Genomic DNA, 15479 nt, shown 5'->3' with positions numbered 1-15479 from the left:
AAGTATGGTTGATTTACCCATTTCTCTTATTCTTTGCAATATCCACAGGACTTTACCTAGTGTGTGGCAACATGTACTTAAATAAATTTTTGTTGAATGAATGAGTGAATGAATGTACAAGCTTATAGGTCTTTTTGTGTGTGTGTGTGTGTAATAAAGTTTTATTAAAGTATAAAGGAGATAGAGAAAGCTTCTGACATAGGCATCAGAAGGGGGCAAAAGAGTACCCCTTTGCTAGTATTAGCAATGGAATTATATACTCTCCAATGAATCCAAAGAATGTCTGGAGGTTGTAAAGACCTCACCAGACCTACTCCCATAATTTACATTTTAAGATGACAGAGTTGGCCAGAAGGTTTAATCCAAAGATTGTCCTCAGGCAGGATACATCCTTGTAAAGGCCAGACCTACTCCCATAATTTATGTTTTAAGATAACAGAATTAGCCAGAGGGTTTAATCCAAAGACTGTCCTCAGGCAAGATACATTATTGTTATATAGTCACTCACAATCTGTTAATGAAAAGAAAGGAATGTCATAAAACTTAGAATGGCACCAGATAATTCATCCCTGGCCATAAAATGATTGACTTGAATCTTGTAGAAGGGCAGATTACCAACAAATAGTTTCGTTTATATAGATTAGGGGAACAATACCTGAGTAAGTAGGTTGGGCCATTTGGCGGAACCAACTTGAAGATAGAGTCATAGCTTAAGACAACATTTCCATAAGAAAAAGAAATGTATTGGTTAACTCAAGGTTTGAGAGTAGTTAGCTTCAGGTGAAACCAGGTGTCATGGCAACACAGCATTTTAGGAGAAACCTCCTTTTAAATTTGTATAGAGAAGAAAAAACATCGCTGGTTTGTTTCCTCCTGCCGCTTAAGAGAGATAAAAATGTCTGGCACTTGCAGCCTCTTTCCTCCGTTTGGAGACCCCTGGCCTTCCTGCCTGTTACCCTCTCATTCCCCCCTTTTCTTTTAGGAGAATTATGTTTCCTAGGGAAAAGGGGTGTCGTTCTCATTCCATAACTGCTCCTGAGCTGACAAGGGACGTTGTCCCAAGCTTATAGGTCTTATACTAACAAGACAAATAAAATACAGATAATAATACTACTGCTGAATACTATATAGGCTACAAAAGAAGTATTAGAAATGTTGTGAGTATTCAAAATTGGGATAACTCACATCTGATTGTTGGGAAAAGGAAAAAAGTTGACATTTGAGATGAACCATGAATGATGACTAGAATTTGAGCAAGTAGAAATGGATGAGAAGGGACAGTCTTTGTAGAGTAGGAATTGCAAACTCCTGTGCTTAAAGCGGGGGCTTCCCAGGGGGCTCATGTCTGCAATGGGCTTCCTAGGTGGTGCTAATGGTAAAGAACCACTTGCCAATGCAGGAGATGTTAGAGGTGTGGGTTCGATCCCTGGGTTAGGAAGATCTCCTGAAGGAGGGCATTCTCTCCCTGCCTGGAGAATCCCATGGACAGAGGAGCCTGGTCGGCCACAGTCCATGGAGTCGCAGAGTTGGACATGACTGAAGAGACTGAGTGTGCACACATGCATGCCTAAAGGGGATGAGAAGATGATACAAGTGAATAAAAGGGGTCAGTAAAAGTAAATAGAAGTGGAAACAATTATAGCAAAGACAGGGTCCATTGAAAGGGAGTCAGCTATTCAACACCTACTGACTGTTGTCACCCGGACATGTCCTGGAGATCAGTATTTCCATATCCTCTAGCTTCTCAAGAGAGAAATATGGATTTAAAAAACAAAATCCACTGTGTAAACCCCTGAAATTGTATCTGATAACTGGGATTGCCCTCAACAGCTGGTTTGCAACCTCTACCGGAAACATTACCAGCAAAAAGACAAGGGGGAAGTTCTTACCCAACATCCAAGTGTCCTACATGGGTATGATGTGGACACCAAGCTCTAATTACAAATATGCAACTTACAGGGTGGTTATACCAATCACCTGTCATATCTACCTTTGAAAGAGTATTTTTGTCAGAGTATTATTGCCTCTTCTGGTTCTGTTGTTCTTGATAATACTAGCTTTACTCTATCAGGAATTCTGACCAGGGGAATAGTGGTCTGTTTTACTGTCCTTGTGACCTGATCCTTCCTTTGAGACCACTTGGATTTCATCTTTGTTGTTGTCTGCTGAATTGTTTTAGTATTGAGGGGGACTGAGGACTCCTTTCTGCAAGTTAGACCATGCTTTGATTCTTTGTTCCAAAATTTAAGTACAGCAAGATACTGAGACAATGAACCATTCCTACTCGTCCTCCTATTTTTGATAAAACGCAAAATTCAACTGCTACCTGAAATCTTTGCTTTCAAACCTCTCCAATCTTAACAGTCCTGGATCCCAAAAGTAGTGAGGGGGAAGGCCATGGAGGGATTTCATATGAAAACGTTTGGCTTGCTGATATTTGCATGTATTATTGTTGTTCAGTTGCTTAGTTGTGTCTGATTCTTTGTGACCCATGGACTGCAGCACACCAGGCTTCCCTGTCCTTCCATCTCCTGGAGGTTGTTCAAACTCATGTCCATTGAGTCGGTGATGCCATCCAACCATCTCATCCTCTGTTGTCCCCATTCTCCTCCTGCCTTCAACCTTCCCCAGCATCAGGGTCTTTTCCAATGAGTTGGCTCTTTGAGTCAGCCAAAGCATTGGAACTTCAGCTTCAGCATCAGTTCTTCCAATGAATATTCAGGGTTGATTTCCTTACAGAATAGACAGATACAGAAGTATAGATATAACTGAGAGAAAACAAAAGACATCTTTCTTACTGCAAGATTTTTTTATAGGAGCCAGTGGAGCACTGTAATTCCTAATTTCTCTAACTAAACTGCTTTGTTCTCAACAGCAAACATGAAAACTATGTAGAATTTTATTTATATTAGAAAGAATTGTTTAATTAAGCGATTGGTCACATTGGATTCATTCAATAGGTGTGGAACTAAGCTTTGCTGTGAACTCTATGCCATGTGAAGGTACTGTTGATCCCAGAAAAGAAGCTGGGTGACTTGTTTTTCTTTGGTGAAGGAATGCCACGGTAGATTGAGTGAATTAGGATTGTGATGTTGGTTTTGTATTCAGAGTAGCAGGACTTAGAGGTTCTTCCTAATATGGATAAATATACTAAGAATTGTTGAGTCAGAACTGATAGATCAAGTCATGATATAATTTATTCATCTACGATTTTCGGTTAAAATGTGCTAGACAGAGTATTTGTGATGAAAAACAGGACAGACAGTCTCTGTTCTAACAAAATTTTACCTTCTGGTGAAAAATAGAGACAAACAAAGAAAGCAATGCTTAAAGTGTGATTTGTGTAATAATAGGGCAGAGTAGTTTGGGGATGATGAGCAAACTTTTAAGAGAAAGTAAAGTTTATGTTAAGACACAAAAGCAAGTGTAAATTTTAAACTGGCCAGACCAATTGGGATAACAGGATAATGTTCCACATGGAACATAGCACATGTAAAAGCCTGTAGGCAAGAAAAAGTTCAGAGAAACCCAGAGGGAGGGAATGAAGGGCAATGCAAGACCATTAAAGTGAGAAGTGGAAGTGACATTAATAGATTTGCATTTTAAAATTACAAAATGCCAAGCTCCTGAGCAGTGGACAAGAGAGGCTTCCAACAGAACGTGTAGAAGGCTGAGGCAACAATCCAGGCAACTCAAACCACGTAATGTGTTATAGATCAATATATGGATAGAAGATTGATATTCATCTTCAAGAAGAAAAAAAAATATGACTGCTGAATTACTATAGCAGATCTTGACTTTCTGTATATTTCTGTTGTTGTTGCCAAAATCCTTGAGGGATAATTGCATAGTAAGAATTATTACAAGGGCACTCCCAAAACTGTCCTCCAGCATAGAGGGGTAGGAGGAGCATTAGTAATCCTTCACTGTGCCTTGGTCAGTACTGCAAAAGGATTTGCTTACCCCAGCACACCCAGACTTATTCAAGCCAATCTCATGCTCTGTGTTCACCAAGAGTCCCAGCTGACTTCATAAAAATAGAGGAGGTTATTCAAGGAAACAAATTAATATATTATCCCCAATTTTAATCTAGAAAGGTCTTAAGGCAGTGTCCAGGATGACAGAGTAGGAAAATTCTGAACTCATGGGCTCTCATGGACACACTAAATCTACAGCTAAGTATGGAACATTTCCCTGTGAAAAAGATCTGAAAACTAGACAAAATGCTTCCCACAACACAAAATAAAAGGAACACATTGAGGCAGGTAGGAGAGGCAGAGACATGGTCTTGCAAAAGACCTCTCCCCTAATTGCATGCAGCAACACTGGACAAGGAGGACTCTCATGAGCCTACCACTTCTCCAGGAGGAGTGAGGGATTGGTGCCCCACCCTAGGCACCCTAGCCCCTGGGGTCTGCCCCAGAAAGACGAGCCCCCAAAACTCCTGGCTTAGAGACCCAACAGGGCTGAGCTCCAAGGGTTCCAAAGTGCAATAGGAATGTGAAATTCCCCTATTAAAGGATTTTGCATGTGATCTTACCCTCAGAGCGAGCAGAGTAACAGTAGCTTGTAAAGGGCCATATGTGAAGGAGATTCATTGTCGGTCTAAAGGCATCAGCTGGAGAGGCAGGGGACAGTTGAAAAGCTCCTGGGCTTCCCTGGTAGCTCAGTGGGAAAGAATCTGCCTGCCTGTGCAGGGGACGCGGGTTCGATCCCTCGTCTGGGAAGATCCCACATGCCGCAGAGCAACTAGGCCTGTGTGCCACAGCTACTGAGCCTGGGCTCTAGAGCCAGGGAGCTGCAGCTACCAAGCCCGTGTGCCCTAGAGCCCGTGCTCCACCGCGAGAGAAGCCACAGCAATGAGAAGCCCACGCACTGCAATTAGAGAGTGGCTCCCACTCGCCTCAACTAGAGAAAAGCTTGCACAGCAACCAAGACCCAGCACAGCCAAAAATAAATAAATAAGAGCAAAAAAAAAAAAAAACAACCCTCCTGAAGGCAGAGGCACTGATGGACCTGGTTGTTGCATTCTCCACCTAGCATGCTAGAACAGGTTGGTGAGCTTGAATACAACACCAGCTGCCTAGCTAAGCAGGCAGGATGAATGGTGGTGACATTGTCCCACGTCCTTGCTGAAGTCTGCAGGTACAGTGGTCGCACCACTCCCCCACCTCCTGGCTGTGGCTGGAGAGCTGTCTTTCTGAAGCCAGTGAGCGCGCCCCACCCGCTACACTCCCCAGCAGTCTTGCTAAAGCCGCCGCTGAGCACGTGCAACCCACACAGGGGACACGCTTTGATCCCTTGGCCTTGCTGGCAAAGGACACTAGCATTCCTGAGCTCCACAGGGCTGTAACCACCAGAAAGACAATTCTCAGCAGGCAGACACCCCCAGGGCACTGCACAGACAGCAAGTGGAAATAAAACCCAAGTATTCCTGTGAAAAAAACATATTTACTTAGCCTGGAGCTTCAGCTTCAGACAGGCTTCAGGTTTCCCACTCCTCTAGAGGCTAAGGAGACATAGCCAGGGAACATAAGCTGGGAGACATGCTGGCACACCCCCTTGGCCTCACTATAGCTCGGAAACACTTCCCAGATAAAAGGTTATACACCGGGACTTCTGTGGTGGTCCAGTGGATAAGAATCTGCTGTCCATGCAGGGGAAAGAGGTTTGATCCCTTGTCTGGGAAGATTCCACATGCCACAGGGCAGCTAAGCCCGTGTGCCAAAACTACTGAAGCCCACGTGCCTAGAGCCCTCCCTTGCTTTGCAACAAGAGAAGCCACCATAATGAGAAGCCCATGTACTGCAAATAGAGAAAGCCTGCTTGCAGCAACACAGGCCCAGCACAGCCAAAAATTAATTACTTAATTAATTTGAAAAACAATTTAAAAAAAAGCTTATGTACTTTTCTGGATCCTTAGTTTCTGCCACCATCGCTAGGCTCTCCCTGGTGGAGGAAATGGCAACCCTCTCCAGTATTCTTGCCTGGAAAATTCCATGGACAGAGGAGCCTGGCAGGCTACAGTCCATGGGGTCGCAAAAGAGTCAGACACGACTTAAACAGACAACACATATGTAAAATAGATGACTAATAAGGACCTTACTGTATGACACAGGGAACTCTGCTCAATATCTCTAATGGATGTGGGGAAAAGTGAACCCTTGTTACACTAGTTGGTGGAAATCTGTATTGGTGTAGCTACCATGGAAAACAGTATGGAAGTTCCTCAAAAACTAAAACTACAACTATCATATGACCCTGCAATTCCACTCCTGGATACATATCCAAAAAAGAAAAAAAAAAGCCAGAAACACTACCTTGAAAAGATATGTGCCCCCCAGTGTTCATAGCAGCATTATTTACAATTACTAACACATGGAAGCAACCTGTGTTCATCAACAGATGACTGATAGAGAGGATGTGGTATATATATTATATATATATACACACACACACACAATGGAATACCACTTAGCCATAAAAAGAATGAAATTTTGCCATTTGGAACACATGGATGGACTTGAAAGGCATTATGCCAAGTGAATTATTTCACTTATGTCAGACAGAGAAAGACAAATACTATATGAAATCACTTATATGTGGGATCTAAAAAATACAACAAACTAGTGAATATAACAAGAAAAGAAGACTTATAGAGAACAAGCTAGTTGTTACTGGTGGGGAGGAGAGAGGGCTTACAGAGGGTAGGGGGACTGGGAGGTACAAACTATAGGGTGTAAGATAGGTTACAGGGTACATTTTACAACTCAGGGAATACAGCAGATATTTTGTAATAAGTATAAATGAAGTGTAACCTTTAGAAATTGTATTAAAAATAAAATTTGTTCTTGTCAAAAAAAAAAAGATCTATTGATTTCTATTGCACTGAAGCTCTAAATCAATCAGAGAGAATCAACATGTCAGTAATCCTGAGTCTTCCCATCCACAAATATTGTTTCTCTATTTAGGTCTTCTTCTTTAATTTGAGCAATTTTTTTGTAGTTTTTAGTATATTGGGCTTACATACCTTAAACTTATTTGAATCCTAAGTGAATTTTGATGCTACTGTAATCAGAATCAGTTTTTTATTCCCTTTTCCAATTGTTCATTGCTTGTATGTATGCATTAGTTATCTATCACCATGTAACGAGTCATGCCCCAAATTCGTGACTTGAAGCAATGACAGTAATCGTTTAGCGTCTCATAGTCTCTATGGATAAGGAATTTAGATAGGGCCCAGTTAGGATGGCTTGTGTCTGCAAAGACTCAGAGCCTGAGGGGCTGAAATCTCTGATAACTTAACTGAAGCAAAAGGATGTACTTCCAAGGTGACTCACTTCCATGGTCAACAAGATGCTGCTGACGAATCGATTCCCCTCCATGGGCCTCTCTGTAGAACTGCTCAAGTATCCTTGAAACAGGGCTCCTGGTTCCCGCAAACCAAGTGATCCAAAAGAACAAGGCAGAAACAGCAGTGACTATTATGACCTAGTCTCAGAAGTCACATGCTGTCACTTCCACCACATTCTATTTATTAGAAGGAGGTTGTTATGATTAGTCCACACTCAAGAAGAGGATGTTAGAATCTATCATTTCAAGGGAAAATTGCCAAGGAATTTGTGGAAATTTTAAAACCATCACAATATCAAAATACTATTTTTTGTATACTTACTTTTTATCTTGAGAACTTTCTAAGTTCATTTATCATTCTAATAACTTTTTTTTTTTTTGGTAGATTTCTTGGGATTTTTCTAGATGCATCATCAGCCCATCTCTGCAGGAAGACAGTTTTACTTCCCCCTTTCCTTGTCTGTCTTTGTTTTCTTCCACGAGTGTACTGGATAAGACCTCCAGGACTCTAGACTATAGACTAGAAGTGGCATGGAAATCCTTGCCTAGTTCCTGATCTTAAGTGAAAAAGTATGCATTCACCATTAAGTATGATGTTAATTGTAGGCTTTTTGTGGATACCCTTTATAAGGTTAAAGAGGATTCCGTCTCTTACTACTTTTATGTTTTTATCATAAATAAGTGCTGCACTTTATGCAGTTCTCGTTTTCTATTAAAATGATCATCTAATTTTCATCTTGTATTAATATAGTGAGTTGCACTGATTAATTTTCAGATGTTAAGTCAACTTGGCATTCCTTGGGTAAGCCCCAATTAATCATAATGTACCCTGGAGAAGGAAATGGCAACCCACTGCAATATTCTTGCCTGAGAAATCCCATGGACAGAGGAGCCTGGCAGGCTACAGTCCACGGGGTCACAAGAGTCGGATATGACTGAGTGACTAGGCCACCACCACCATACAGTTTATCATTTTTACTTGTGGGAGGAATCACCCAATTTCTTTGTGTTGCTACTGGAATGTTCACCCTATGCGCATTTTTATTGCCTTTTAATGCATCTTACCCAAATGTTTTCCATATTAACAAAAGTCTCACAAGAGCTCCTCTTCGAAGTCTTCCCTAACTCAGGCAGAACCAGCTACCCGTCCTTTCAGCTTCCCTGGTGCCTGTGGGTAACTTCTTCAGAGCCCATGTTCCATATTCACGTCTGCATCCCCAGGGCCAGTACAGAGGCTTGCACATGGCAGTCATTGAATAAATATTTATGGAGGCAAGGAAGGAGGAGAAAGATAATGGAAAGAAAAAGGAAAGGAGACAGCAGACAGATTACAGACAACCCATCCTGATGTGGACATGTGGAAACTGGAGAGAGAAGGATGGGAAATTCAGTGAGAGGTGGAGAAGGGCCTACTGAAGAGATCATCATCTCTATCACAATCTCACTGTCTTCTCTTCATCCTGCCCTCCCTTTTATTTTTTTTAATAAACTGCATGTTTTTAAAACTAATTTATTTAGCACCCTCCCTTTATGCTGTTGATTTGAAAATAAGAGTCTAAGATGTTCAGGAATTGTTATCAAGGCATCTCAGATGCACACCTAGACAGTGTAGGGATTGGACCCGTAAGTTGATCCTCTGTAAGCCCCCCAGGTTGCACTAGTAAAGAACATGCCTGCCAGTGCAGGAGACAGAAGAGGTGTGGGTTCCATCCCTGGGTTGGAGAGAAATGGCAACCCGCTCCAGTATTCTTGCCTGGAAAATCCCAGGGACAGAGGAACCTGGTGGGCCACAGTCCACCGGGTCTCGAAGAGTCAGACCCCACTGAAGCAAGTTGGGACCTTAACAGGAATGACATGAATAGGACCCAACTAGTTGTGTGGGAATTAGGCAGCACCCAAGTTTTAAGTAAGTTATTTTAAACTCATTTGTGCTTAACCTGTCTTTGAAATAAAAAGAAAAAAAAGCCCCCCAAACTAACATTTGTTTAGTTCCTACTTGTGTGTCCAGCATTATAACTGACACTCAGTGTATGCATAATACACATTTGGTGTGTATTATGTCACTTAATTTTCATAAAGACCTAACAAGGTGGGTATTGTATCAGTATTTTTCAAATAAACAGGTTCAGAGAAGTTAAACAGCCTTTTCAGAACCATACTGCGCAGAGGTTGGGCAGTGTGGTTCAAGCAAAATATATCTGACTACAAAATACCCATTTTTTGGGGTTTGTTTTCAGAAATGGTTCCGTTTGTATCTAAGTTAAATGGTTAAAACTAAGAGACCGTGGACTCAAAGGGCCTCCTGGGATACGGGTGGGTGGAACTTTTGCGTGGGAACCAAAGCTGGAACCTATTCAAAGTGTTCTAATTGAGGAGTACAGTAAATAATGATGATGCCTGTGAGGCTGAGGCTTCCCGCTTAATTATCTGTAAGTGGAGCTCTCTAGAGCACACTCGGTATGTTTCACCAAGCATGCATGTGTTCCTACTTTGCATTACATCTGGGCATTCCATCGCCTCCCACACACATGTACATACCCCTTACAGTTTCCTCTGAAGCTTGTTAAAAATGCAGATTCTAAAGTGCCATCCATAGGAATTCTTAACCAGTTGATCTGGGTTGGTGCATTCAAACAAGCACCCTAGGCATTTCTAACTGATTGGGTTTCCAAATCTATCCTTTTAGACTCTGGCAGCCCTTCTGGTCTGGGCAGACATGATTTTGCTCAGCCTTCTCCTGTTTGAAGTTCCAATACTTGAAAGTAGGAACATAAAAGAATATCCTCAATGCCTGGGGAAAATGTAGCCCAGTCTCCTTCATAATCCATAATATTACTACTTTCATTTGTTATTAAATTGCCTTTATAGTTGTAAACATTTTTAATGGAGTAAATTACTTTTATTAATTTCATGTTACCTCTTTTATCTTAGCAGAACCAAAGGAGGAGAAGAAATAAAAGTAGAACTAAATAAAAGTAGAACTCGGTCACCTGTTCCAAAGACTGTAGATAGATTTTGTAGCACTTCATTCCTGCTTTCCTGTGTACCTTACTCTTTTTTTATGTTCCTCTTTGTATCTATTCAGTATCCCAGGATACTGAATAGACACCCAGGAGGCGCTAGTGGTAAAGAACCCACCTGCCAATGGAGGAGATGTAAGAGATGTGGGTTCAGTCCCTGGCTCGGGAAGATCCCCTGGAGGAGGAAATGGCAACCCACTCTGGTATTCTTGCCTGGGAAATCCCATGGACAGAGGAGCCTGGCGGGCTACAGTCCAAAGAGTCGCAAAGAGTCGGACACGCTGAAGCAACTTAGCACCAGGATGCTGATAACTTCTGCCAGGCCACCCCTGCCTTGAATCTTTCCTCACCTAGCCAAAAGAAAGCTTCTTCCCTTCTATCTTTCCAGAAATTCCACCTCATTCTCCACACTTTTCTTGATTGACTGGTCCACCTCCACCCTGTTTAAACATGCAGCTCCCCATGATTCACCCTCTCCTTAATTGGTTCTAATGTCTCTGCTCCATTGTGCGTATGTCTTGTTGCCATTTGCATGACTGTTCCCCTCAATTTTGTCCGACGTATGTTAGGGTAGAAAAGGCATGTGTTGAGATTCAGTTCTAGATTTATCCCTGACAATGCTGTTTATAAGCTTTAAAAAGCTAAATACTTAAAAAAATGAAAAATAGCTCATCTAAGCTCTCTTTTTGTGAAGATCAAATGAAAGTATCTATCCTTCTAAAGCAAAGTTTCTGATGTGTAGTAGGTACACTATAAATGTTAGTCACCACCATCTTCTCCTTCTCTCTTGTACGTAACAGTTATTTATTGAGCACCTACTATGTGTCAAGGGGCTTCCCAGGTGGCACAGTGGTAAAGAATCAGCTTGCCAATGCAGGAGATGCAAGAGAGACAGGCTCGATCCCTGGGTCTGGAAGATCCTCTAGAGAAGGAAATGGCAACCCACTCCAGTGTTCTTGCCTGGAGAATTCCATTGACAATCCGTAGGGTCACAAAGAATTGGACATGACTGAGCACAAGTGCACTACATGTCAAATCCTTTTCTTGCCACTGGAGTGAACAAGACAGAAAAAGTTCCTGCCCTGGTGGAACTTAACATGCTATGGGATAGATGGAAAAGGAAACAGTAAACAAGTAATATAACCTAAAGTAAATAACTTCTTCTTGAAGAAAAGCAAACAATTTTGATGTAGATAATAATTGAATATTGATTAAATGTACACCCACCTCTTCATATTTACTCTGTATAATCTTTGCTGTTGTTCACTATCTCCCCGTTTGCTCAAACTCATGTCCTTGAGAGCGAAATGCTATCTAACCATCTCATCCTCTGTCATCCCCTTCACCTCCTGCCTTCAGTCTTTCCCAGCATCAGGGCCTTTTAGAGTGAGGTGGCTCTTCACATCAGGTGGCCAAAGTTTTGGAGCTTCAGCTTCAGCATCATCCTTCCAATGAATATTCAGGGTTGATTTCCTTTAAGATTGACTGGTTTGATCTCCTTGCAGTCCAAGGGACAAGAGTCTTCTCCAACACCACAGTTCAAAAGCATCAGTTCTTCAGTGCTCAGCCATCTTTATGGCCCAAGAGATTATTATCACTTTAGAATAAGAATTATACTTATTGTTTTATTTGAGCTACTTCAGGATATTCAGACTCCAGTGTATGGTCTTCACGTGCCTGAATATCTAATAGTATGAATCTTTCATTGATCACATTCCTATTGCAGGGCAAAGCAGAAATGTGCTGAAAAACAAAAAACCAGCCATACTTGGTTGAAGAATAATTACTGGAAAGTGAAGGGGGAAATTGGTTGGTACCAGTTAGGTTCTTGCCAGAAAGAGAAGTAAATGAATGCCATTCTGTAAGGTAGGAAGACTGAGTCCATTGTGGAGTAGACAGAGCAAATGACTGGAAGATTTCACGTTGTGGGATGACATGGAGAACACCTTTTCTTAGGGAGGAAGCAGAGGTTTTTCCCACTGCAGCCACCTTAGTGCAGGGCTCCCGGTGGAGACTCAGAGTGGCGCAGAGGTGGGCAGGGAGAGCAGTCTGGGCATGTGACTTTTGGAGAAGCTGAAGGAATTCTACTACCGTCTCTAGGCTGGGGTCACTGCACAATGCTTGGGATCTAGTAGGTGTTTAGTTAGTAGGTGTTAGTACTCACTAAAACTAAAATAAAGTTTTAGTGAGTATCAGATAGGCTTCGAGACATCAGACAGCCCAGCATAGGTGATTGCCTTCCCCAAGGTCTGAGAAGTGATATTGTTCCTCTTTAGCTGTGGGAAAAACCTGAGCAGAAAGGTGAGTATGGTGCCAAGATATTACTTTGTTTTTTCCTTTTAAAAAAGAAAACTATTCCCGAAGTGTCACATCCATCTCTGTTAAAATCAAATGGCAGTTAGACATTTGAAAACAAAATATGTTGTGTAACTGGATTACTATTATTATACTGGCTGTTGCTAAACCTCCACAAGTTTGTGCTGTAAACTCATATGTGATTAGTATTGCTTTTGAGTGTACAGGACGGTGTCTCAGCTGGGCACATCCATGCATCCGTGGTTGGCTGGGGTGGGGTGGGCAGCTCTGTTGATCTTGGATGAACTCTGCCTCACTTTGGGGGCTGCCCAGCTAGAGGCTGGCCTTCCTGCACTAGGAGACTAGGCTAGGCTGTACCAGTTTTCTCAGCTGTAACAGGGTTATAAAAGAGTGAGAAGAAGTGTGCAAGGTCTCTTGAGGCCTAGGCTAGAACTGGCACCTTTTGTTAAGCCAAAACAGTTCAGATTTAAGGGGTGGGGAAACAGACAATGCCTCTTGCTAGGAGGTGCTGCAACGTCCCATTGCTAAGTATGGATAAAGCGAGGGGTGAAGACATGCAGCACAGATATTTTTACAGTCATGATCCTCATGCCTGACCCTGAGTTGTATGTCATTCATGTCCTTGGTCAACAATGAGTCTACTCTTTTGGAAGGAAGGAAGGTTTTTGGTCTTCAGAGTATTGCTGAAATTCAGCCTCTGTTCACTGGTGCTGAATAGAAATGCAGAGACAGCGTTTGGGGTGAAGTAGAAAAGAGTAGCTTTTATTGCTTTGCCAGGCAAAGAGGGCCATAGAGGGCTAATGCCCTCAAAACTATACGACCCACCCTGAAGAGGGTAATGAGGCGTTTCACAGCGTGAGGAGCAGAGCATGATCAGCTAATCGACAGTTCTTGGATTGGCTGGCATCAAGGTGAAGCTTCAAGCACCATCATTTCAACCAGTCTAGGGCCTTTGTCCTTGTGGCCAGCAGTTTTCATCTCTCCAGATGAAAGGGGGGTGGGGTCTGCTTCTTGTAAAAACAACTTAGGAATGTATGTCAGGCCTTTATCCATGTCTTTCAGGGAACTGGGAGTTCAGTGATTCTTCTGTATGGCAGAATTATATCCTAAATTGTTACCAGTTCCCCAGCCCAACAGCTATTCTTTTTTTCTTTCTATGTCTTCACATTTTCCAATGATTAACTCTTGAGTCAATATTTTACTTCAGAAGACAAGGACACGGGGGCTTATGGTTTCAAAAACTTTGGAGCAGTTAATGCATGTGATGTGCAAATGAACACATTTTAAATTTTTAATGGTTTATAACATTATCTAAGTGATAGAGAATTCAGATCCCTGTGAAGGTACCCAATGAGCTACAAGAAAACTTTGAAAGGCAATTCAGTGAACTCAGAAATGAAATTAATGAACAGAAAGAATACCAAAGAGAAACTGGTATTTTCTGAATACCAACTGAAATTCGAAAATAGAACCAAATAGAAACTCTGGAGCTGAAGAACTTAATAAATGAGATGAAGCCTGCATTAGAAAGAACTGGAAATACTGGAGACCGCATGGAAGAGAGAATTAGTGAGCTCAAAGACAAATCTAGAAATGATATAGATAGAAGAGAGGAAATTAGGGTCTACAAAAAAGAAAATCCTATAGAACTATCTGACTCCATTAGGAAATGTATCATTAGGGTAATGGGTATCCCAGCAAGGAGAAGGGAGAGTGAAGAGAGTGTATTGAAAGAAATAACAGTTGCGGACTACCCAAACCTGGGGAAAAAACTGGACATACAAGTCTATGAAGTTAAGCAACTGATGTGTCTTGTTTGTGCTAGCTCCATACTGTTTTATGACTGTAGCTTTGTAGTATAGTCTGAAGTCAGGAAGCATGATTCTTCTAGCTAGGTTCCTCTTTCTCAAGATTGTTTTGGCTATTTGGGAACCTTGAAAGTATTATGCTAAATGAAGTAAGTCAGATGGAGAAAGACACATATCATATGATTTCACTCATATGTGGAATACAAAAATAAATTAAAAATAAATGAACAAACCAAACCAAACAAAAACAAACACATAGATACAGTGAACAGACTAGTGGTTACCAGAGGGGAAGGGTGGCAGGGGGAGGGCATTTTGGGAATGAGCACACTGCAGTGTATACAGGAGGAGAAATATAATATTTACCTATACAAAAATTTATATAATGTTCAGTTCAACTGCTCAGTCATGTCCAACTCTTTGAGACCCCATGGACTGCAGCATGCCAGGCTTCCCTGTCCATCACCAACTCCCAGAGCTTGCTCAAACTCATGTCTATCGAGTCGGTGATGCCATCCAACCATCTCATCCTCTGTCGTCCCCTTCTCCTCCCACCTTCAATCCTTCCCAGCATCAGGGTGTTTTGCAGTGAGTCAGTTCTTCGCATCAGGTGACCAAAGTACTGGAGTTTCAGCTTCAGCGTCTTCTTCCAATGAATATTCAGGACTGATTTCCTTTAGGATGGACTGGTTGCATTTCCTTGCAGTCCAGGGAACTCCCAAGAGTCTTCTCCAACACCACAGTTCAAAAGCATCAATTCTTCAGCGCTCAGCTTTCTTTATAGTCCAACTCTCACATTCATACATGACTACTGGAAAAACCATAGCTTTTACTAGATGGACCTTTGTTGGCAAAGTCATGTCTCTGCTTTTTAATATGCTGTCTAGGTTGGTCATAGCATTTCTTCCAAAGAGCAAGTGTCTTTTAATTTCAAAGCTGCAGTCACCATCTGCAGTGATTTTTGGAGGCCAAGAAAATAAAA

The 15479-nt window shown here is 41.8% G+C and overlaps 1 protein-coding gene across 1 annotated transcript in view; it reads left to right on the top strand.

Moving 5' to 3' along the window:
* Positions 1 to 15479, top strand: part of PLBD1 (phospholipase B domain containing 1) — an 86546-nt gene that overhangs the window by 56092 nt on the left and 14975 nt on the right. The window lies entirely within an intron of this gene.

This window comes from Cervus elaphus, chromosome 22, assembly GCF_910594005.1.
Source record: "Cervus elaphus chromosome 22, mCerEla1.1, whole genome shotgun sequence".
In the NCBI taxonomy this organism is placed as follows: domain Eukaryota; kingdom Metazoa; phylum Chordata; class Mammalia; order Artiodactyla; family Cervidae; genus Cervus; species Cervus elaphus.
Note: the sequence above shows the minus strand (reverse complement) of the source record. Positions and strands in the feature narration are given on the sequence as shown.